Source organism: Neomonachus schauinslandi, chromosome 5 (genome assembly GCF_002201575.2).
Source record: "Neomonachus schauinslandi chromosome 5, ASM220157v2, whole genome shotgun sequence".
Lineage (NCBI taxonomy): Eukaryota > Metazoa > Chordata > Mammalia > Carnivora > Phocidae > Neomonachus > Neomonachus schauinslandi.
In genome coordinates, this window is record NC_058407.1 from 122,253,527 (window position 1) to 122,279,124 (window position 25,598).

General features: G+C 42.5%; 1 protein-coding gene and 1 pseudogene across 1 annotated transcript in view; both read left to right on the plus strand.

Annotated features, from left to right (window-relative positions):
• Positions 1-25,598, plus strand: part of RSU1 (Ras suppressor protein 1) — a 185,835-nt gene that overhangs the window by 137,591 nt on the left and 22,646 nt on the right. The window lies entirely within an intron of this gene.
• Positions 22,808-23,396, plus strand: LOC110586576 (annotated as a pseudogene).

Consider the following 25,598-nt stretch of genomic DNA (forward strand, 5'->3'; position numbering starts at 1 on the left):
GTCGCCAGCCATAATTCTATTTTTATTTTTTGAATCAGTGACTAAACCAATACTTTTGGAATAATATGTCAAATGAGCATTGCTTATTGAAACTATTTTAAAAAGATCTAAAGCATGTTTGTTCTACCTTCCCTGTGTGTTTATTTACACCTCCTCGATTTTGCTTTATGAGTAGCAAAAGCAAACTGTCACTATTTGCTGTAAATTGAAGCTTTTAATAATTATGTCTGTTCCTACCACATTTGTCAGCTTTGAATATTCTGTCAGTAGAAAATAAAAATAGCAGGGAAACTCAGCAGCCGTGACATGGAGAATTTATCTGCTTATGCTAAAGGAAGGTAAAAAAAAAAAAAAAAAAATATATATATATATATATATATATATATATATGTAATCTTGAAGGGTGAGCATTTGGCATTTTTCCTTCAAATGATGTAAATTTGAACTGGCTCTTCCTTGAATAAATTTTAGATGAAAAGTTGGCAAAACTAAATGAATAAGTTTCATCACTAAACACAGAGCACCTTTTTAACCTAGAGAGAATAGAGCACCTTTTTAACCTAGAAAGCGAAGAATAAAGAGGCTATTTCAGATCACTTATTCAATCGTATATGCCTTGTTTGACATAAGCTTGAAAAATAAATTTGGAAGTAGATCGAAAGAAACAGGATAGCGCAGTACTAAAAACTTGGACGCATATAGCATTTAAATTTTTAAACTATTTCATAGTAAAAATTCATGTGCGGAGGATCATCTTGGATATGTGACAATAAAAAATTAATTTATCTAATAAAGATGATTCAAGTAAATCAAATCTAAATAAATTCCATAGTTCACATTTTTTGTTTGTAAATCAGGTGTGTCCGTTATAAATATTAAAAACATGAATGAATATATATTATGAAAAATTCACTGCTTTCTCTCTTTTAGATAAAAACATAGTCTTTCAGGACTTTCTCTTGTTGCTGATTTTCAGTTAAATTTAAATTCAATTCTTGCCGTTGTGCCTCTTTCTTTTCTGTACCTGTCTGTTTGTAAGTCTCTTCCTGAAAGAGACCTTTATCATTATTGTCATCAACAAAAGTGAACATTTATGAAGCACCTATTGGGTGCCATGTTTGGTAAGCATGGACAGTAGGTCAGTATTTTGAGTAGGAAGAAAAACATTGTTAAAATCGTGCTTCACTGTGCTACTGTACAGTCTTTATTTAAACCTCTATTGGAACAGAAAGGTGATTAATGAGACACTGTGAGCCTGCTTATTATCCCGTCAACCTTGTGATGTGCCTGCAAATACGGAGCATCTTTAAAATAACCATAATGAGCAAAGGAGATGGTCTCTGCTTTTACAGAGTGGACATGCCTGCATGTTTTAATTTAGTTTGGTATTAGTGTTATTTCATTATTACAGATTGAGCCTGAGGGAAAGAGCAAGTTAATTTTGTCACATGTAATGAGATAATTGCATACATGTAATTTGACAAAGCATTCTACAGGTGTGTTATGCAGTGATGAGAAATGCCTACTCCTGATTCATCCTTTGTAGGGAGTGGAGTTGGAAAAGAGTTTCAGAGAGCAGAATGTGTTTTGTTTTTTAAACAGAAGTCCTAAAATAGTGTTAAATACTATAAAAATTTTTGATGGTGGGATGCCTGGGTGGCTCAGTCATTAAGCATCTGCCTTCAGCTCAGATCATGATCCCAGGGTCCTGGAATCGAGCCCTGCATCGGGCTCCCTGCTCGGCAGGAAGCCTGCTTCTCCCTCTCCCTCTCCCCCTGCTTGTGTTCCCTCTCTCGCTGTGTCTCTCTCTGTCAAATAAATAAAATCTTAAAAAAAAAAAAAGTTTTGATGGTGTCAGGTTGGGAATTTATTTTATCACTGTGTGTGAGTGGGTTTATTTGTTTGTTTCCAATAAATGTCCTTATGTCTTAAAAAAAATTTCATTTCAATCAAGATTAAGGAGTGATTTCCAGTAAAATTGGGCTGCTAGGCAAACATTAATGATTTGTGAAGAGAGTTGTGTTTTTTTCCTGCAGAGGACTTTCATATTGAGATCAGTGAAGAATTTGGTTGTGGTCTGTCCACACCCCTACAAAAGTCACTTGCCTATGAAGAACTTGGTAGGGAAGAGAGGAGAGGATAATTCTCCTCCTTGGCATTTTTTCTGTCCTGATTTGCAAGATAGTGGTAACAAAACCTATGATTTAGTTTTCTTTCTTTTTGTGCCTCAACTGTGTAGCAAAGTTAAAATTTTTGTTTTTGTCTTCTTTTATTAGCTCTGGTTTTAAGTACCTCTTAGGATTTACAGAGCTCTGTCTTGTGTTCTTTCAGGGTTTTTAAATACTGATAAGATTCTTCCCTTTGAAGGTGCTTTTTCTTTTTAATTTTGTTAATTGATTTGGATAAATAAGTTATCCCAGTTGTTTGGATACTGAAGGCATAAGATGCATATCTCAGGGAAGGAGAGTGATTTAATTCCCAGTTTTCACACATACTGAATATGGTGCCTTAGTGATTCACAAGGACCCCTTCTAATCTCCGTTCTGTTAGGGTGTTTATCTTGCTTATGAATAAATTTGAGTGAAAAAGCTTTTTAAGTTAAAGCTGCATTGATGGTTCAAAAAATAAATTAAAAATAAAAATGAGATTAAGTCTTTGATTTAGGAGGTTCATAAGGTTCTTGTGGTATTTTTTTAAAGAAATATTTAAATGGATTTCCCTTAACTCTTTAAAAGTTTCAGGACAGAATCTCATTTTATAGGACACGTAGCAGAAAGAAGAAGAGGAGTGTACCACCTCCTCATAAATATATGGAAGCTAAAAGTCCTCTGGCATCACTAATGCTTTTATACTTTGTGACTTGGACAGACTCAACACTTTCTACCCCATTGTTTACTGTTTTTACTAGTTAGGTTAAGCAAAGCTAGTAATTAGAAAACAGCATCTTGCTTTTCAACAGTAATTATGGAAACTCTTGTTACAAATCTTTTATATTGAATCCAGGTACAGTTCATTCTCTGTAAGCCATTGCTTTTAAGTCTAAGAGTGGAACAGTGAATTTCCTATTTAATTTCAGAAAAAAATGAATATTTGCTGTTTATTTTGGCCATCTGCATACTTGCCTCCCTTACTGTTGTCTCCTTCCTGCTTCCTCAAGTTAAAAACTTGACTAATTGGAGACTACAGCTTCTGCTCCTCCACGTAGCTCCAGTCAGAGGCTCGTAACAAGCTTTGACATCTCCTCACAAGCAGCATGAAGGAGAAAAGCAATAAGCAGTATATCCGGAGAGTCAGCAAATTGGCAGAGCATCTGAGAAATCAGATTAGCTGACCTTGAGAGTTTTAACTGTCTTTAACACTGTCTTCGTTTCCCAAAAATGATCAGCCTTTGAGAGACTAAAGAAAGGAGCGATTCAGAGAAGACCTCAGTCAGAAGCAAGCCCTTAGCTTAGTAGCCAGTCCAGTTCCTGCTTACGTGTGGGTCAAAGATTAACTAGTCAGATGCCAAAGAGCTCACATGCTGTTGCTTCTTTACTGGCTTTATTGAGAGAGAATTCACCAACCATACAACTCACCCATTCAGAGTGTACCATTCAGTGACTTCTAGAATATTCATCCAGTTTACGTCCAGACCGTTCTCCAAAGGGTGTGCACCATTTTACGTTCCCGCCAGAGCCATGGGAGGGCTCCAGGGTCTCCACGTCCTGGCCGTCCCATGCTGTTAGATGTGTTGTTGATTATAGCCATCCCAGTGGATGTGAAATGGGATGGCAGTTTTAGTTGGATTTCCATAATGGTTGTGGTGTTGAGCGTGTTTTCATGTGCTCATTCACAGGCTTTCATGTTGTGAGTTACGTGCTCTCACAAACTGATGCTCACTACCATCGTACCTGATGAAACTACTCCCCCAAAGTGTCTACGAATGTGTGCCTTGTCTGTCCTAAGAGCTTTGGGCCCTGCCGTGGTGGGTGCAGGCTAGAAGGAGGGACAAAACTTGTTAACAAATATATGAAATGAAGTCTTTGGGAAGCTATGATGGAAGGAGGTGGGGCAGAGGACAGTGGGATCATAAGGGGTGGAAGGGTTTACTTCTGGGGAGAAGGTGTTTGATCAAGAGGGAAAAACATGGCAGAGGTGGTATTGGTTATGCTGTGAACAGTTCTGTCTTGGGCATTGGACCAAGAAGGGGGCTCTAAGGGTGAAAAGACACAGCTCCTGACGATATGAAGAGCCATCAGTGGCCGTTGTGGATCTTGATTCTTGACCGTCGAAATGCTGCAGGCCACAGTTTCATAAAGCACTGCTGAGCTGGCGTCTTTCTCCTTGACTACAGTCCTCATGATTGGGGAAAGTGCTTCCTCATATCAGTTAAGATGGGGCAAAATAGCACTAAGCAGCCGAACAAGAGCTGTGTCCATTTGGTCCAGAAGCCACTTTTGTTATTGTTGTCGTTTTTGAATGCCTGTGAGGATTTCTTTTCGTGCCTGATTGATATCTGGGGGGGGGGGAAAAAGCCCTTTTAGAAAAAAATGTGATTTGTAATCTTAAATTTAGGAAATACCAGATGACCTCCCTAGGTCTTTTGCATGTATAAAACATTTTTTTTTGTAAACTATATTACTATTTTCCCTGATTATATGTTTATTTTCAGGGTTTGTTTTGTTTCTCATTCTCTTTCTGATAGCAATTATAATGGTTTTGGAGAAAAAGATCAGCTGTTGTACTAAATCTCACCTAGAACACTTCTGCCTCTTAAAGATATTCCAAGATTGTCTTCGAAAGATGTACAGGAGAAGTGACTCTCCGCATCCCTGACGAGCTCAAATCCTCATTTATGTTTACTAAATTTGCAACTCTGACATGCTATTTTAGAAAGCCATATAACGTTTTTGCCAATTGGTTCTGAGGTTTGATGGCTTAAGGAGAAAGAGATTTGTGTCCTGAACCTTACCAACATTGCTTTATTCCCCCCTGAAAGAGGGGTGCTGAGAAATCAGCACATTTAAATATTGACACACAATTTCCTTGATTTTATTTTCCTACAGATAAAATGAGATCAGGAACAGGGAATTTTCTGGAATGCTTTCATGGAAAAACAGGCCATCACAAAAATGCTGTGAAACAATTGAAGCTCAATTATTTGTACTAGTGTTTTCTTCAATATAATTAGACCTATGTTACATAATTTTGCTTAAAATCACTATGAATATCGATGAGAAAACTTGCATTCCTGGTGCCTTCTGCTGTGAATATTACTCTACAGTTCACCATAAATATTCCTTCTCCTTTTCTTCTTTCTGCTGACCCAGTTAGCATGCACAGACTGGAACTCTGCACTCCATGTGGTGGTTAGTGCCAAGGCCCTGGGGCCCTGGGGCCCCACAGAGTCTGGTTCAGACCTAGCGTCACCGCTTGAGTTCGTCCTTTAACTTCTCTTACATGCCTGTGCATTTGTTGCAACATGTAAAACTGGAAATAATACCTACATCCTAGGACTGCCATGAGGAATAAATAAGATCGCACGTGGCAAGCCCCGGACAGAGCAGACGGCAGCTGGGACACCCCGATCCTATAACCTACAATTGCTGTCACTGCGGTGAAAGTCTCCTTAGTGGGTTTCCGGCCAGTGTTTACATTCCGATCCCTGAGACCGTCCAGAAACATGTTTGTTGTGGTGATAACTCACTTTGAAAACATGAACTTCCTCTGTAAATTGGAAGTTGTCTTCCCCCAGGTGTGTGGCGGGTGGGTGGTTGGTCATTGCCACAGCTCCTATTTAGTGAGGGCAGGCCTGGGCGAGGCCCGGCTAGGGGGCAGGTGGTGGGAGGTGATGAGCTGCACTTGGGTTTTCTAATTCAGCTGAACAGCCGAGGCAGAGTTACCTCCGTGATGTAGTTTGGAAATCCAGGCAGAGACGGTAGGTGACTTGCCCGAGGTTACGTGGTTAACATAGGCGGCACCAGGGGATCGTGTTACCAATTGATCATGAATGATGATGCAGAAGTTGTCACTTTAATTCTTGGAAGGAGGTGGAATGAGGTAACAAGAATTTAGCATTTTTCACATAATGAATGTAATTTTTTCATCTTCAAGTGTCCACACTAAAGCCCCTCAGAAGTAAAGGGTGGCCGTCATTTTTAAGGCAATCATGTTATTTCTCTTCTCGGTAACAGATCCCATGTTACCCTTTTCCACAAATCATCGTTATGTGTTTGATGTTGTCCAGACAAATATATATGATTCACATGGCAGGATGTTACTGGACTTGCTTCTCATACTGTACTCTGATTCATAAATAAAGCAGCTCTGTACAGATCCTTCACTATCCTTCATGGTAGTATCTCTGAATAAACATCCTGTTTTTATAAATCCCTTCATTATGAAAATATTGTTCAGGCTTTTTTTCCTTTGTTTTGTCTCCTGACTAAATTGAGCAATAAACATTATGTATTGACCAAAAAGAACTTTCTACCTGTTCACCTTTTAGAACATTGATGAATTTTTTGTTTGGGCTTGTTATTTAAAGAGTAAGCACGAGATTTTGCTGTTGCATTTGTTATATCCCAAAAACGTGACTTTTAAAAAGAAAAGAAAAGCATAAATATTTGAAATCTTGAGACTAGCAAAGAATGCTATGTAAATTCAAAACAGAGAATTCACAAGGATTTTGTGCTATGTGGTGGTTAGTCTTTTGGAAGTAGGCTTAAGGTTAGTGCTTTTACATAATCAATTGTTATTTCAGGGTCCTTGAAGAGATTATCTGTAGGAATGGAAAAGAATGTTACAGAATGGATTTTAAGAATAATCTAATTTTACATAACACTGAGATCCCTCCAAAGCCAGGCGGGATGTTTCTTTGTTTATTACTATATGAAACAAGCCATCCCGGATATAATTAATGGCCAGAAAATTTAAGACAGAAGAAAGTAGCTCTTCCTCAGCACACAGAGACAGTCTGTGAAGAATCACTGATGAGAAAAGTTAAGAGACCCAGATGCTCTAGCTGGTCATAGATTTCTGTTGTCAACCAAAATTCATAGTCAGAGGCTGGTTGGTGTTGGTGCTGTTTCTACCTTTTCTACCAGTTTCTTTCCCAATCTCTGGATCTCCACAGAGCAGCACCTGATTGTTCTGTGGCTCTTCTGGATTATTGGGTAGTTTCCCAAACCACCTGTTACCCCGTCCTTTGCTTCTTCCCCTCCTCCTCTACCTGCTGCCTTTGCACTCTATCTGCTTTTCCGTAACTAATTTATTAAAGAGTGGATGTCAGCGTACTTCTCTGTCGCCAGGTAATATGTGAGATGTTCGAGGAAGTAAAAGTTAGAGTAAAATCACACTGATACCCATGAGCAACTCCTTGCAGACCTAAGTCCTTGCTCTATGATTGTCTTGATAAAGATGTGTTCACAACAGCCCAAACCATATATAGGATTGTGTGTGTGTGTGTGAGTGTGAGTGTGTGTGAGTAGCCTTGTTTAATTCTTCCCTCTGCTTGGAGGAAAAAATTCGATACCATAAACAATTTGCTGGCGGCAGGTCATCCTGTCAGGTGTTGGCCCGTGTGGCTCTACAGAGGCCTGATTTTAATGGTGGGAAGGACAGTAGAAGTCTTCTTGCTGGTATGAATGCAGCGAGGGGACCCATCATTCAGCTCTCTTGCTTCGGGGGAATTGATTGCTCACCTGTTCGACATTTGTGACAGGCCCTCTGCTGAGGGACTCAAGGGTGAAGATAGATACGTCCCCTGACCATATGAACTGTACAGTGTGGTAGGGGAGTCACTCCCTAATCTGTCTCGTAAATGTAGTAAGTATGGAAAAGGAAAAGTACACTGCTGTAAGACCTTGTACCAGGGGACTTGATAGCCCAACAAAACTGAAGAGTGGCAGGAGCTAACAAATGAAGGAATGAGAAGGGTAAGTGGATCTAGCAGCAAGCATGGAAGGGCATTCCTAGCAGCAAAAGCTGTACATGCAAAGGCCCTGTGGCAGCAGAGGGCAAGGTTCATTTGAGGGATTCACTGTGCTTGTAGCAAAGAGAGTGGTCCAAGGTGAAGTCAGTGCTGGGCAGGAACCCCACGCTGGTTGGTAGCTCCGTTTGGGGAGTTTTATCCCAGAGTGAAGGGAAATGGCAGATGTGAATAGGTGGGAGTGTGATCCAGTTTGCTTTGGAGAGGTCATTTTAGACTACAGGGGAAGGGGCCAGTGGAAGCGGACCACTTGCTGGGCCATCTCAGGGGCCTAGGAATGAGACATGGATGGTAGCTTGGACCAGGGGGTGAAGGAGAGGCTGAGAAAGTTATTTAGGGGAAGAATTCAGGAGCATGTATGTGAAGATTGGATAGGAGGAAGGGTGAAGTGTCCAGGGCTGTTTTGAGGGGTTGTGTTTTCACTGCAGGCAAGATAAATTCAGGACCTAAAATTAAAAGTACACTCAAAATATCCAGAATACCAACAAGCCACGTGTGTTGTGTTCTTACCACCTCCCTCCCCTTCCTCCTTCTTCCCTCCCTCTCTCCCCCACTCTCCCTCTTCAATAATTTTTTAACTTTCCACTGTAACTCAGGCACAAAGATTGGCTGCTTGGAAGGCAACTTCGGGTTCTAACTTTGCAGATGCCCAATGCCAGATCTTTTCCTCTTAATATGAAATGGTTTGATAATGAATTTTTCTTAAAATATATTACCTCGTTTATATTAAAAACATACAGCTCCGGAGCACTTACTTTAAACCGTCTGGCGATCTAAAGCATGAGCTGGCTAGGTTGTTTCTAGGTGCTAAAACCAAACGTCTGCATGAATTGCAGTGTTGCTGTAAATATTTCCAGGCACAGACAGGTAGATGCAATAGGAAAAACCCGAGCAAATTCTTAGGATGCCAATATTGTCACAACGTCTCCATGCAGAATGAAGTTGTTTGACAAAGTGTTTCCCTGGTGATTTGGCTGCAGATGAAAATGTCTTCAGCAATAAAATTCCGTGCTTGAGCCTCAGCTCTGTGCACGCATCAGTCAGCAAATGACATATCAAGGATCTTTTTTGCTGTATTAGTTAATATGTTGGCAGAAATATGTGAAACATTGTTATTCCCCTCAATTTCTGTGCCTGGGTTTTTTTTTTCCCCCTACCTTTAAACATGCATTAATTTTGCCAAAATATCTCCCAGCCATAAATCTATGACTAATCAATAAGATTGCATTAGAACAGAGATAAAAAGTTTTTTATTACGAGGGTTTTCTTAGTTACCAATACCAGAAGACGTCTGATAGCAAGAGCTGCTGTTTTGCCATTATTCGCGAATAGTTTCGGGGAAATTTAAGGGTTGGTAAGGCAATTAGTGATGAAGCATATTTTAATTATAGGAACTGGATAAGCTGTGTACAGCTTTATGAATTAATACATTATTGTTTAATAGGTCACAGTCACGTGACTTTAATCACACTTCTTGCAACCACAGTTTTATTAGCAGTCATGTTTTATAACTTAATAATTTATATATAATGAGTTCAGAAGTTCTATTTGCAGGATATCAGAGAAATAATTTACCCCATACGTTAACACGTATAAACAACAGCAGAGTCCAGCAGGGTTGCAACCAAGTAACTGTCCAAGATGATTTTACATTAAAGGGGTACTTTTAATAATGAGACCATTTTGTATGGCATTATGCCAAGTCTGGCTTTCACGAAGTGATTTAAGAAACAGGAGGGAAGATGAATCACAATCATTTCACACGTATTTAATAAGCACGATTATCCAGTGAGTTCTGCATCCATTCTTGCAGTTGGGAAAACCGTAAAGGGATTGGATTCATGCTCTATTGTAGAATTCTCTTGTCCAACAACTGCCCCTCCACCCCGGTTCCTCCCGGCTTCGGTGCACGTCAGAAGCTATTAAATGGGCTGCATTGAGCTGCACGTGTCTTAACAGCACGCATGGCATCCTTGAGCAAAGCCTTCCTGCATCCTCGCCTCTGGGCATCCACTGTCCTCTCAGGGAAAGTAGTCTCCTCCCATCCAAATCTGCCTCAAAAGAGCCCCCGTGAGAACACCTCCGGCCCCTGTCCTTGCACAGAAGCCGGGAAACTCACACTCAGTGATTGACTACAGGAGGCAGGGGCTGGTTTATGCTTGTCATTTTCATCAAGATTTTATTTTAAATCACAGACTCACTGGGGGCCTCAGTGGTGGAAAGTCTTTTGAGGCCACAAAGTGATATTGGAGAATCTTCAGGCTAGGGTGATCTGTGTACGTTGCAAGGATATTAATAGGCCCACAAAAAGGGTGTTAGGTTCAAATAAGCTTGGAAAACTTTGGGGAAAACTGTTTGCCGATACGCAGGTGCTCAACTTTAATGTCCAGGGAAGGCATTGAGGGTGCAGCATTTCCGAAACTTAATTGACCATAGAAAGTGTTTTTGGAAGAGTGTCTTAGTTTCTTTCTCTATGAAGTATATAAATAAAAGTGTATAAAACATATAAAAAGTATGTAGAGTTAAACAAAATTCAACCAAGTAAATTTCACAATCTAATTGGTTTTATTAAACCATTCATGAATCAGGCAGGGTCCCATCTAGCAAGTAGGAGCTCTTCTGAGCTTTAAAAAAAAAAAAAAAAAAAAAAAAGACTTTTAAAGCACAGAGAGAATTAAAAAAAGAAGAAGAAGAAGAGGAAAGGAATTTATTAGCAAGGAATGCATTGTTGAGGCAATGCTCCCCTCAGGGGAGCAGGAGGGGTCTATCAGTAAATTTCCAGGTATTGCCCAGAAATTTTCATATTGATTCGTAAAGGTTATATACCTGGAAGGTTGAAGCTGCAGTTAGGTTAGGTGTTAAGTCTTGATTTGCTGACTTGGGGGCCTTAACCTAAGGAAGGCCATTTTAGGCCTGTTTTTGTTTTTGTGTTCGTTTTAACATTAGTTACACTGTTGTGTCCACAGCATAAATTTTGTCATGGTGGAAGAAATAATCTATGTTCATATGATTTTCAAGCTGTGAAGTAACATAAAAATGTAACCGATTATGCTTGCCTTTCTCCTTTGATCTGGGAGAAATAGTGTCAGAGAAATGATGTGCCAAATTTGTTAATTGTTCAGATTCTAGTGATCTGGATACTGTTCTTTGTGTTTTTTATTCTTCCTGCCCAACTCTTTCCTGTGCTGGGAAAACCTCTTCTTTGAGGGTCCACATCACTTACTGCAAAAAAAAAATGACCTTTAGCGTGCAGTTGATGATCTGAGTGTTAATTATAAGTGGTTTTTCTTGTTGTGTTTATAGTGTCTTCTGACTGTTCACTGTCAGTTGTTAATAATGCCTAATATGGCTTTTCTTCATATTAATGCAACCCTGTAATTATCTGTATGTTTCCCACACTCAGCTTTTCCAGATTGGTCTAAACTTCAAATAAAGGGGCCGGCGGGGGCGGGTGGAGAAAGGGAGTGACAGTCACAGCAAATTCCTTGCGGCATAGATATGTAGACAGCCTGTACTACAAGAAACCTGCTTCTGGCTCCAGCTGCCTGATTTTTTTTCTCTTTAACTAGTTTATGCTCACAGTTGCATGTTTGCAAATGTTTATTGAATTAATAAGTACCATAAATGCTATTTTGATTTCATGTGGAGGCAAGATTGAATTTCTTCATGGTTTGATCCGGTGCTATTGATTCTTTTATGGCGATTTGGAGAACAGAGCTCTGATGGTCTCAGCGAGCTAATTTGTTGGTAATGTAATTTATTTATAATGCTTTAGTTGCAGGAAGTAAAGGAACATGTTCCACTCAATACAAAGCATAGTATTCTTTTGTTATTCATTTATTCACTCAACCAAGATTTATGGTGCCTATTACTGGCCCTGGGTCCAACGGGGAATAAAATACAATCGCTGTCCTGGTGAAGTTTGCATTCTAGTGGGGAGAAACAAGTTTGTATTCTAGTGGGAAGAGACAAGCAGTGAACCAAATGTTAGATGGCAACAAGAGGCCGGGGTGGAAGGTGTCACAGAAGACCTCAGAGACCAGAAGGATGTCCAGAAATTGAGGATAGCAGTGGTCCAGGTGGGGGGCCCATGGGTGCACCCACCCAGGAAGAAACAACGAGGCCACTGTGAGGTCAAAAAGATACCAGTGATGACAAGAGGTTGGGCTTTGTTCTCAATGAGACAGGAAGCCATGAGTGCGTTTTGAGCAGAAGAGTGACAAGGTCTGGTTAACCTTTTAGAAGGATCACTGGTCCGGGGATGGGTGGGGAGGGGTGAAAAGGGGAGCAGAGAAAACAGTTTGGAGGCAATTGCAGGAACCTGAGCAGGAGGTGGTGGTGGGTTGACTGAGGTGGAACTGAGGAGAAACGTGTTGGACGTCTGTTTGAAGGGGAAAGGCCAACAGAATTTTCTGGTGAATCGGATGTGGGATGGAAAGAATGAAGTTGATGTTGCTCAAATGGAATCCTGGGAGTCGAGTGGATTTGAGAGAAGGGCAGCTTGGGTGGGGTTAAGGGGGTGGTTGGCAGGTGGCTATCATAGTCCGGAGACAGGACTGTGATCTGTCTGGAGTTCCATGCATGAGTGTCCAGGGTGTGTAGTCTGACTGATAGTCAGGAGTCTGGAGGAGATCATCTAGGGAGTATGAAGAGAAGAGGTCCAGAGACTGAGCCCCACCTCCCCCCTCTCCCAGTGTTTAAGAGGCAGCAAGAGGAGGGGCGGAAACCAGTACGGGGAACTGAGAGGGAGCCTTCAGTCATAAAGTGAGCTAAAAGAGCACAGTGTCCCAGAAACCACACAAATTAATGGTCACAAGAAGGTGGCAATTTATCAGTTTTGCCCGTTGCCATTGGTAATTGGGGTAAGATAATATTGAGACTGCCCTTTGGAGTTAACAATGCAGAGGTCTTATCAAAGCTAGGAGCTTGTTTAGGAAGCTTAGCTTGGAATGGGTTAAACACAGATAAATCTTTGGAGAGTTTGCTCCGAGTGAAGGCAGGGATGGGGCCATTGCTGTCCAAGGATGTTGGGTCAAGACAGGCAGGAGTAAAGTGTGTTTTGTGTTAATGTGAATGGCTGGCAGAGCGCGGGAAATTGATGGTGGAGGAGAGGGGACAGTTGCTAGAGCAGTGTCATTGTGTAGGTAGAAGGGATGGGGCTCTCGAATGGAAGTGGAGGGGTTGGCCTTGGCTCGGGGTCCGGGCAGGTCATGAAGCAGAGGAAAGGACAGGAGGTACCAGGTGTGGTGCAAGCAGCAGCAGGTTGGGGAACTCGTGTTGAGACTGGGTCAAACTTCTTTTTGGAATGTTTCCATGTTCTCAGTGAAATAGGGAACAAGGTGATCAGCTGGGAGGGAGGATGGATGAGGAAGTATTATAGTATTTAAGGTTTGAGAGAAGAGGATATAAAATGGGCCAGCAGAGGGAGAAAGAAGGTATTGAAGAGATGAGCCAAGATGGCCAAGAGTACAAAGGGGCCTGGGGGGATCATCCAAGGGAATTGAACTTTCCTCTTTCAGCTTGCTGTATCAGGACAACTTGCCCAGAATATCTGCCAAAGTAACCAATATTCCATTGTATAAACACACCTCAATTTGTTTATCCATTGACCTCTTATTGCACGTTAATATTGTTTCCAGTGTGGAGTTTTTATGAATACAGCTGCTATGAACATTTTTTTGTACAAGTCTTTATACGGGCATATGTTTTCATTTCCCCTGGGTAGGTTCCTAGAAGCAGAAGCACTGGGTCGTGCAATAGACATATATTTAACTTGGTAAGAAACTGCCAGTTTTCTGAAGTGGCGGTTCTGCAAAAGTAAGCAGGCACATGCTTCACCCTGTTGGGTAGAAAATAAGCTTATAGTAAATGGAAAGTTCAAGGTAGTAGAAATTCATTGTCTTGGCTTAGTCATTACTGAATCTTAGCACTCACTGAACTATTATAGACCCCGTTCCCCCAAAATCTACATGGAGGACACAAAGTAGGTCATCTCCAGAGTCCCTTTCAGATCCCACATTCTGCGAGTTTTCCTGAAATTCAACCACATGGTTGTAAACAGACAGAAAGCCACATATCTGCACATTTTTATTCTGTGGGAGTTGAGCTGCATTTCATGTACTGGACACGGGAAGAAAATCACGAACATAAGGTGCAGAGGCAAAAGGATTAGGCTCCTGTGAAGCCCACAAGTTGCATATGAAAATGATATATTCCTTAAAAGGACACATTGTAAGGTGATAGAGAATTCAACTCAAAAATTTATATTAAAAAGTTGTGTCCCTATGGATAGCTCCCATTTTGTTTTCATTAGGATGTATATATTGGGAGATGCAGTTGGGGGGTTGAACAGACTGCTTACACGTGCACTGTGTGGGTTGCTGTGGCGTGCTTTGAAATGGGAGCAACACAGCATTGACCCCTGTTACTACTGCAGGACCACTGGACAGGGGTTCGGCTCACCTGGGTGCTCTCCAGCCAAGAGCAGAGAACGTTTTTTTCCTGTTTCCTGCCAGCGACAGGAGAGATAGCCCCTTTGCCGTCTTGTCCGTAAATGGATCTGCATGTCCACGGCTGCCCATTTCCAAGCCGCCTTGGCTGTCCGTCCCCATCCTTCAGCTCTGCACAGTGAAGAGTACGCTTCGGCAAAGACTGAGGAGTCATGGTTCACGTGCTTGAAGATGTCTGATAAATAGAGGATGTTAGAAAAGACAGATTGGACATCAGTGTGAGATCGCACACTTCTGTAATTTGTCTTTCAGGTTAATGAGAATTAGTGGTGGTGAGGGAAAACCAGTTGGAGGCAGCTCCAAGCTAGTGGGGAGTCTTGACTAAGCTGTGATTGGCTGTAGAGGCAAATGACCAGTTGGTGCCCGTGCCCCCTCGGGGTCCTGGCGTTGTGAGACCCTCATCCACTCAGGGCAGGACGAATGCCCCTCTGCCTGTCACAGCTTTCTGAGAAGGGATTCTGAAGGGTCTGAGTATCAAAAGGCATTATAGGGGATCTTGGATTTGAACGTTAGAGGTCAGGCCAAATTCTCGTTGTATGCGGAGAACCTTCCATAGCATCCCTGGCCTGACTGGCATTCTAGCCTCTGCTTGAATACCTGGAGTGAGCTGGAACTCACTCCCTCAGCATATTTACTGGAGAACACATATGCTTTTCAGGACATTCCTGTAGACTACCACCTTACTGAGCCAGTACCATGGGACCTTTCTTCCAGGACATGAGGAAAGAATCTAAAAACAAAAGCAGGGCGCCTGGGTGGCTCAGTAGGTTAAGCATCTGCCTTCGGCTCAGGTCGTGATTCTCAGGGTCCCAGGAACAAGTCCCACATCAGGCTCCCCACTCAACGGGGAGTCTGCTTCTCCCTCTGACCGTCCCCCCTCTCGTGCTTTCTCTCTCTCTCACTTTCGCAAATAAATAAATAAAATCTTATAAAAAAAAAAAAAAGCATATGCACAGCTAGCATGGGATGGCGGCTCTGGCTGGTTGTGTTTCTCTCCCTAGGTGGGAATGGATCGGGGGCACAATAGGCATTTTACTTCTGTTCTTTCTAGGGGATCTGAAGAAGCACAAGCAAGCATTCTTTTCCCGAGTCAGGGACCATTGTTATCTTAAGTGGCCCTGATTTATCTTTACATTGATGTATAAAGATGACTCCTTTCTCACCTTGGGCTTATGTTCTTCATAGCTATTGAAAAGTCCATGTATTTGTAATGCTAAAGCAGTGATTTTTCAACCAGGGTGGTTTTTGTTCCCCAAGGGACATTTAACAATTCCTGTAGACATCGCTATTGCCACATCTGGTGTGGGGGATGCTACCGGTGTCTATTGAGGAGAAGCCAGGGATGTTCTTAAACATCCCACAATGCACTGGATGGTCCTGCACAACAAAGAATTATCTAGTCCAAAGTGTCTTTGCAGGGGGATTGAGAAACTCTGGTCTAAAGGGGCCAGTGGTTCCAACCAACCAGTGGTACCTTCCCATGGTAGCCTGCACAATTGATGGTTCTATGCTGGGGCACGCAGCATTGTTTGTATCTAGGGAGACTCAAGGGTTTTAATTTCATGAGCAGAAGAGATTCTGCATTTATTTATATCCTTTACGGCTCTTACAGAAGAGTTAGAGTAGGAAACCAAGCAGTGGGTTTGCTTGGTTTCATCTGTAACTTCACTCAGAGTGCAAGATACCTTTGAATCCTAAATAGGGACTTATTTTAAAAGGCCTCTCGGGGTTTTTTTTTTTTTTTTTTTTTTTGGATACATCCAACTTATCACTAATAAACCAAGAATGTCTAGGTTACCTCCAATTAAGTGAAGAGTGAGCAGTCAGGACCAAAGAGATTTAAAAGGCTTTGTGTTTTCAGGAGTTTCTTCATACGTTTCAGAAAATGGTTTGCCATTTAATAATATACGATACACCAGGTTGTATCGTTTATTATTCAGTGGTGGGTTTTTTTCGCTGGTTTTGTTTGTGTGGTAGGGGACACAGAAGGAAAAGTGGTTTGAAAGGAAATCATGTGAGTGTGTGTTTCACGTTGTCATGGGAAGGCAAAGTCAACATCAGCGTGGGTTTTGATGTGTAATAGGAGTAGAACAGACATAGGCATTGAATAATTTCCCACGCACCCTTTTTGGAGTAGAAGCCATGCTGAGAGAGGACGCAGAAGAGCTTGTCAGTTAAGGCAGCCACTAATTAGATGAGCTTCAGTGCCTCTCTGGATGGCTTCCAGAAGCACACTGCCCTGTCACACTGGGCATGGGTGTCAGTTCAGGCTCTCTCGTCCCCCATCCGTTTGCCTCAGTCCAAACCAAACTTGAAATTGGAGGGGGTGAACATTTCTGGGGTGCCCCTGTGCACTGGGCTATCTGTGGGAGGTATGGGGTAGCGGGATGGAAACCGGAAGCATACATTCCTTAGGGGCATAAAAGTAGGGTCAAGGAGGGGTTCCCTGGGCCCACAATGGATATAACTCAGGGAAATAAGGAGGTGGCGGTCTACTGGTGGGATAAGCCGGGGACAGTGGGATTCTGAGTTACCCCACCTGGTGCAGTTCTCTTTGTCTTCTGGCCAGTAAGCATGATCTTTGAATGACTGTTTTCACTTTTTAGAGGAAAACTAAGATTAGTGAGCTATTGTTGAAGGAGTGGTGGACCCTTTGGAGTTAGAAGGTGTTGTAGAAATCCTCCTTTGGTAGTGCTTTTTAGTTATGTTAAAAAAAAAAAAAAAGAAAGAAAAAAAATCACCCTCCTATGTTTCCTTTTGTTGTGAGGCTCATGGAAACATGGGGCCCACTGAGGCCCAGTAGTGCATGCTGCTGGGGCGGTGTGCTCTCCAAAGTGTGAGTGCTCCCCGCGGCGCAGGCAGGACCCAGCACCAGTGCGCCCTGGGCTTGTTTGCGGCTTAAATCATCTCAGGGCTCTGGCTTCTTCCCTCCGGAGATGCGGTCTAAACTACCCCCCGCCGATAATGGCATTGCAGCGCTCATGCAAAAGCTTGTCTTCTGATCCTCTCCCACGGAACATGACAGTTTTCTCTGTGATGGCCGAATTAATTATCAGAAATGGTTTGTTGGCAGACAGTTGGATGCTAATTATGATTGGAACCTCTGGGCCCTTCCACCCAAATCTGCTGATGTTTGTTGGTGGTGGTAAAAATGAAAAACCATTAACTATGAAAGGATTTCTTGTTTGGGGGGCAACTCAGAGCAAGGCAGATCAGGCCGGGCAGCTTTGCTTGAGTTAACTGGGATCTGAGCTACAGCTGCTCACCCCGTGGTTGTGAGGAAAGGATTGAAGAAGTGGTTAATTAATTGTACACTTTCTGGTAAAGAGGGGTTGGAGATTGGATATTTCAGTGCAAAGCCAAAAACTGGCATTGATTAAATTTGAGGTGACATTTGGGGAGGTGTCCTCAGAATGTCTAAGTTTGATTATCCAATTTGACTTCACGCTGTGTCCCGGGTTTGTGAAATCTTTCTAGCAGGTTCCACCTGGGAAGAATTATTTTCAATTAAATGGATCAGGACCACTGGAGAAAGAATCATGAAACGTACCTGTAGCATGGGGCCATGTTGGGAACAAAGCTGCCCAGCTCACAAAGGGATGTTTTGGGGGTCGGCCTGTGCTAAGATGGGCTCTGGGCATCTTTTCATTCTCTCTCATCATCAGTTACGTTAATGAGGTGTAGACATGAAGGCAGGTGCGTACTTCATGGAGCTGTGTGACGCATGGTGGATGCTATTGCCGGCTCTCATTGGGGACAAGCAAGGAGGAGGCCAACAGACCCTTGATCACTGGAAGGGGATGATGACCTACTGGGAGATTATAATAGGGCAATCAAGGATTAGTGGGGAAAGTAGAGAAAATAAGAACAGGAAACTTTTTAATCATTTCATGTAGGTATGTGAATGGCTGGCTTTCTTTAGTGAGGCTGCTGGTATGGCACAGGCAGTGTTCCAATACATTCTTAAATAATCTCTAATGAATAAGTAAACAAAGAACACCCCTAAATACTCTTTTAGGGGTCCCATCAATTGTAAGGGGGTCTTTTCCTCAAGGAAAGTTGAGTGACTCATAATTTCTGGCTAAATTCGGTGGCTGATCTAAAATGACAATATAAAAAAATACATGTTGTTTAATTAATGTTGCATCTCAGTCGGTAATGATCAGATAAGGTTGTCTGGCAGAAACATAAACTTTCCTTTAGGTTTTACTTGGGGAAGCAACAGTACAGTGAGTCCCCACTCATGAACCACTCTTAGCACAGAAAATATACACAGAGGCAAAGACAGGTGCATAAAAATAAACTACTTTGTTCCCAGCAGAACAGGGTGTGCTTGGGGACGTGACTGGGTCAGAAGCGGCTATTTTAAAGTCCCTGAAATTTTTCTCCACTTACACTTTCAGTTGAAGTTCCTGAAACTTTTTCTTCTAAGGCATAAATGCCACGTTAAGATGGACGGTAAGTCTAAGGGAATTATACTCATTAAATCTCATTTCTCTTTGCCTTTTCCACCTTTTTCTTGATGATTTCAGTTCTTACCATGCAGCAATTCAGTGACCTCAGTTCTCCCTCTTAGGAGCCAGAGAGGAAAGCCCTCTGTGTTTACAGAGACTCAGAGCCTCCCCTCTGTCCCAGTTCCGCTCACGGGGAGCCGTGCTGTCACTGAGCTCCACCTAGCACAGGTAGTGATCGGCGGTTTGGCTCTGTCGGGAGGGGGAAGAAGGTAGGGACCAAGCCAACAGCATGAACACCTGGATTGGTTCATGAGTGTCTTCATTCATTTATTCACATGCTCACTCACTCACTGGTTCACAGAAACTTGCGGGGTATTTTAGGATGCTGGGAACCACGCTCATCCTTGTGCAGAAAGCATGGACCCCAGGCTGGGAGTTCAGTCCCCAACTGTGCATTCTAGCAACTCTGCGTTGTTACCGGGGGTGCAGACGCCAAGTTAATACAGTCCTAGAGCTAGATTTCCAGCTGGGCGTGTTCCTTTTTTAAATGGACACAAAGATTATAACTTTGCATACCCTGGTTTTCGAATATTAGAAAATCACATACTCACATCAGCAGTTTAATCAGGTGGGTATCTCCGGCTTCTGCCAACTTGTTTGAGACCTTGTGGGTGACTTTGGGTAGGGTGAGGCAGTTGGACTGACAAGAGCCTGGCCCCCGGGCTTCAAGGAGGCTCTGAGCACGTTTCTGCCACCGACCACCTGTCACCTTGGCCAACTCATTTGCCTCAACCACACACCAGTTTCTCATCTGTGAAACAACACGTTTAACCAAAGGCGATACTCATTTTTTTAATCGATTTTTTTTATTTTAATGGGTAAAAAAAATGATTTTAAAGTTTAATCAGTCTAATAATGGTGTTACTAAAATGGAAAGGGAGACCAAACAAAAAAAAATTTTTTTTTTCCATTTGGGACAAGTTGAATTTCAGAAATACCATCATCTGTGCTGCCTGAGGTTAGAGACAGTATTTCTAAGTACACCTGTCATCTAGTGAGTAATTAGATGTGTCCAGCCTAACTTACATGATTTCATTCATTCTTCACAACCTTAAGAGGGAGGTTCTGTTAGTTTCCTTTTACCCTTATGATGTATGTACTGTCCCTATTTGCAGATATGGAGATAGAGACCCAGAGAGACGAGGTAACTTGTCTGGGGTACACATCAGTGAATGTTAAAACGGGGTTTGAATCCAGAGCTTCCGTATGACTCTCATAATGTTCTGATCAGCTTTCTGGCCACACCACCTGTCACAAAGGAGGGGTCCAGTAATTGGTGGATGCATGGTGGGTAGAATAGGATGGAACCTTTTAATGTGATCACTTTGAAAACCTGTACTCAGGTAGTCCTATTTCCCGCCGTGTTCCTGGATCAGTGCTGCCAATGGGTCCTGTTTTAAACCCTCGCTAATTATTTATTTATTTATTTTTTATTCTTATGTTAATTCCCATACATTACATCATTAGTTTTAGATGAAGTGTTCCATGATTCATTGTTTGTGCATAACACCCAGTGCTCCATGCAGAACGTGCCCTCCTCAATACCCACCACCAGGCTAACCCATCCTCCCACCCCCCTCCCCTCTAGAACCCTGTTTGTTTTTCAGAGTCCATCGTCTCTCATGGTTCGTCTACCCCTCCGATTTCCCCCGCTTCATTCTTCCCCTCCCGCTACCTTCTTCTTCTTCTTTTTTTTTTCTTAACATATATTACATTATTTGTTTCAGAGGTACAGATCTGAGATTCAACAGTCTTGCACAATTCACAGCGCTTACCAGAGCACATACCCTCCCCAGTGTCTATCACCCAGTCACCCCATCCTTCCCACCCCACCCCCCACTCCAGCAACCCTCAGTTTGTTTCCTGAGATTAAGAATTCCTCATATCAGTGAGATCATATGATACATGTCTTTCTCTGTTTGACTTATTTCACTCAACATAATACCCTCCAGTTCCATCCACGTCGTTGCAAATGGCAAGATCTCATTCCTTTTGATGGCTGCATAATATTCCATTGTATATATATACCACATCTTCTTTATCCATTCATCTGTTGATGGACATCTTGGCTCTTTCCAGAGTTTGGCTATTGTGGACATTGCTGCTATAAACATCGGGGTGCACGTACCCCTTCGGATCCCTACTTTTGTATCTTTGGGGTAAATACCCAGTAGTGCAATTGCTGGATCATATGGTAGCTCTATTTTCAACTTTTTGAGGAACCTCCATACAGTTTTCCAGAGTGGCTGCACCAGCTTGCATTCCCACCAACAGTGTAGGAGGTAAACCCTCGCTAATTAAATAATGACCTGATCTCTGGCCCCTTGGGACACAAGTGTAGTCTCCCGAACAACAGCATTGGCATCACCTGGTAACTGGTCCGAAAGGCAGGATCTTGGGCCCCACCCCAGACCTACTGAATCAGAATCAGCACGAGCACTGGTTCCCCAGGTGACTGCTGTGCGCACTGAAGTTTGGGAGCTTTGCACACCTGGCAGGACCCCTCGCGAACCCTGTGCTGCTCGGCAGAAGAACACAGTTGACTATCACGTCACGGTGACCACGCTAATAGTGCTGTGGCCAGGAGTGATGCATTTGAGGAGTGTGTGTAAGGTACGGAAGAACGGGACACTCGGGGGGAATGAACGCGACCCGAATGTAAGAGCAGCTGTAAAAGAAAAATCTTTTCCCGTGGACCTTGCTTTTTATGTGGTGGAGGAAGAAAGGGTTTTTTTTGTTTTTTTGTTTTTACTTTAGAAAAAAACCATCCCCGGTTGCTTGGAAGTTCAAACAGTAAAGTCCAACTAGTAAAAAGTAAAAATTAATAAAAAGAGAGAAGGCTAAAACTTAGTTACAAACCATAGTTCTCAAGGTTATTATTTTGACCTAATCGCAGGACTCCCTGCCCCTTTGTTTTCCCCCTAAAAGTTCGTATTTCTTATAAAACAGCTCCAAAGTGAAAAATCATATGTGTCCTATAAAATAATTACTCATCTTTATCATTAAGAACAAATACACAGCAGGCAGCAAGGAATGCCTTTCCTACCTTCTCATGTGGCTGTTTTGTAAATGCACAAAATTTTATAGAACGTGCAAGAAAAATGTAAAATTTCTTGTTATCAGTGGATTCTACCTAACAAGTGAAAATTGAAGCTTAGCTCATTTAGAGGCAGTTATATGATGTGTTCAGTGAGGTTTTTAAGACTTATATTGAAAAAATTAAGTATTATGTACAAAACATAAACGGATTATACTATAAATCGAATCTTGTGAAATGTGAGAATGTAAGTGTGTTAATACGTGTGTGTACGTAATGTGTTCTGATGGGGAGGAAGATTATTACTAACTCCTTGTTTTTATAGTGTGTTGATATTTTACAGAAGGTTAAAGTAAATGAAGTGTTGCAAGGATTTCCAAAGCTATCCATCGTAACTTCTAGGATCATGTTCTCCAAATTGCTAATTAATGTAAAGTCAGCTTCATATATTGAGATGTTTAATCAATTGGCAGATTGCTGTCAATAAATATGTGTCTTAAGCGGTTTGTAATAGACAGGCTAATGAAGTACCCTCTGTGAGTGTCAGAGCTATTGGGAAAAGTCTCTCTCCCTTCTGGGCGTCTTGCCATATGTTATTAGTCTCCCTCTGATGCAGGGAAGAATGCCCTTCACCACTGCCGGTCTCACCTCTGGATAGAGTAGCTGGAGAACCAGGAAGTGAGTTTCATTTTCTAGGAGCAGTTAATCAATCAGAAGTTAGGTGGAAAGGGGGGCTACTGGCAACATTAACAATATTAAAAGTAAGCGTTCTCATGAATTCTCCCAGGAGCCACTGCTCTTCCTCTTACCCTAAGCGGCTTGAGGTGACCTCTGAAAATGGTTCGCTATTCGCTTGACCCAGAAAACCCTACGAAATCACGTAAATCAAGAGGTTCAAGTCTTCGTGTTCACTTTAAGAATGTACGTGAAACTGCCCAGGCCATCAAGGGTATGCATATCCGAAAAGCCACCAAGTATCTGAAAGACATCACTTTGCAGAAGCAGTGTGTGCCATTCCGTCGCTACAGTGGTGGAGTTAGTAGGTGTGCCCAGGCCGGTGGCCCAAGAAGAGTGCTGAATTTTTACTGCACATGCTTAAAAATGCAGAGAGTAATGCTGAACTCAAGGGTTTAGATGTTGATTCTCTGGTCATTGAGCACATCCAGGTGAACAAAGCCCCCAAGGTGCGGCATAGAACGTACAGGGCTCATGGTCGGATTAACCCATACATGAGCTCTCCCTGCCACATTGAGATGATCCTCACTGAAAAAGAGCAGATTGTTCCTAAACCGGAAGAGGAGGTTGCACAGAAGAAAAAGATATCCCAGAAGAAACTGAAGAAACAAAAACTTATGGCCCGGGAGTAAATTCTGCACAGAATAAATGCAAATAAAAAAAAAAAAACAATATTAAAAGTAGCTAACGTTTCTTGAGCATTTACTCCATGCTGGGCTCTGATTCCGGTACCACATTTAACTTCACGGCAGTCCTACAAGAAACAGCACCATTTCTCAAATCTTTCAGATCCTTTTGTGATCATCGTTTTGGGCCTGCCACTCCAGTCCTGAAACAGATTTGTAGGTAACATAACCTACATGTGTCGTCTTTTAAGAAGTCATTCTCATTTTCCAACTGTCACATAATGGAGAAATAAAAGAGGAGTATGGTTTATTACTGAATACCTTCAATATATAAATGCTCGCTCCTGGCTACCCTAGAGGATGGGGAATAGTAGTCAGATGTTTGCATCTGTGCATGAAAGTCCTCTCTGTGACTTTGGCAGCTCTGACGGCAGGCTGATAGAGTTATGACAGACTAGCTACTCACGTGCTTAAGGTGGTCTCGATGTCAGCGACATGACTTTCCAAGATGGTGAACAGTTCTTAGCAAAGCTCCAAAACTATAGCAAAATACAGCCTCATCTCGATTTGCACAAAAATTGCATTGCTGGAATGTCGAGTATACATTGATACTGGACAGAAAATACTTCGTGTTCCTCCACAAGACAAATTTCGGTTCTAGGGTTTCCACCCACACAAATGTCCTGTGGACATTGAGAACTCCTGTAATGCTGGAGACCATTCCATAAAGGGAGCAGGTCTGGCTTTATTGAAAGACATGGCATCCTGAACCTTCATCCAGTAAATGCTACTATAGCCCTCCAGTCATTAGGACAACCACAAACACCCCCACCGATTTCTAGAAAGTCTCCAAGGGGTCATGGCCACTCCAGGAGGGAAGGATACCCTGCTTTCAGCTCTGTCTTTCACAAGTGGCAACTGAAACTCAGTAGTTTTCCCAAAGGCACATAGCCAGGAAATAGTGGAGTTGGGATCTAGACTATTCCCCTTGACTCCAGAGCCCTTGCATTTAACCCATGTTGAAACACAGGTAGGTTTTCTGGGTCATTTCTCAGAATTGTGACGTGAGTTTTAGTGAAAACCCCCTGCTGACTATCTCCTGTGTCCAGGTGTTTTGATGCATGATCGAATGTTCACAACAAACCTGCCATGTAATTCTGTCTATTCCCTTAACTCTAATTGGGAAGCTTGAGTCTGAGCCTTTTCCCCAAGGTTGCTCAGCCTATGAGAAACTGGATTTCACATTCATTTTGACTTCAAAGAGCAGGCTCCTGCCCCCACTTCTTAGAGCTGGGCCATCAGGAATAGGGAGCATGTATAACCTGTTGTTACCATTCACCCATCTCTTCCGGACGTCCTTTTACTTTCTCATTACCCGATAAATAAGGTGACCAAATAATTGGCCAGAAGAGGCCACTTTTGAGAGTGAAAGCAGACACCGTTATACTAGGACACAGATGTGGGTCACTCAGTGGTTCCCCCTTGTAGGGACGGGAAAAAAGGAATGCTCACCAGTTCAGTCCTGATGATCACACACACAGAGCTAGACAATGTCATGTGCTGCCCAGGCAGAACACACTGGGGGCTCTCTTCTCACCAGAACTGTGCTTTGCCGCCCACAGTGACCATGTGACCATCTTGAAAGGGACAGTACCTTTTCTCTTTTGAGATCTTTCCCAGTTTAAAAAGTCAACATCCCAGCCTTTCCAAGAGCACAGTAGGTATGGACAGGCAAGCCTTGAAGATTGCCCCTCAGAGCGTCATGAAAATAGGTGGAGGGCAGGCCTGGGGACCCTCCACTGGACCCGCAGGGGACAGAAGCTCTTTGTAGGTGGTGATGGGGGCAGAGAGCTGCTTCCTGTAGGGAGCCTTGTCTCCTCCTTGGGAGCAGGACAAGAGAAGTCTTCTTTCTGCTTACACGTAGAGCTTGTGCTCAAGGAGTACAGTGACGAATTCTGCCTGAATTTCCCCCAAGCTTTTGCACTTGTCTTTGTTTATTATATTAATAAATACTATGCAGCTAATGTTCCCATCTGGCAGGGCAGAGAAAAGAGCATAAAAATGAAGCCGTGGTTACAGCTCTTAAATACTAATGAAGGTGGTATCTACTTGGCATGGTAGAAAGGTGGGTCTTTATTTTAGAGTTCTTAATTAAGAACTGCCAAGTGACTAATATTAATTAGGAAGCCAGCTGTATCCTTCAGTTTC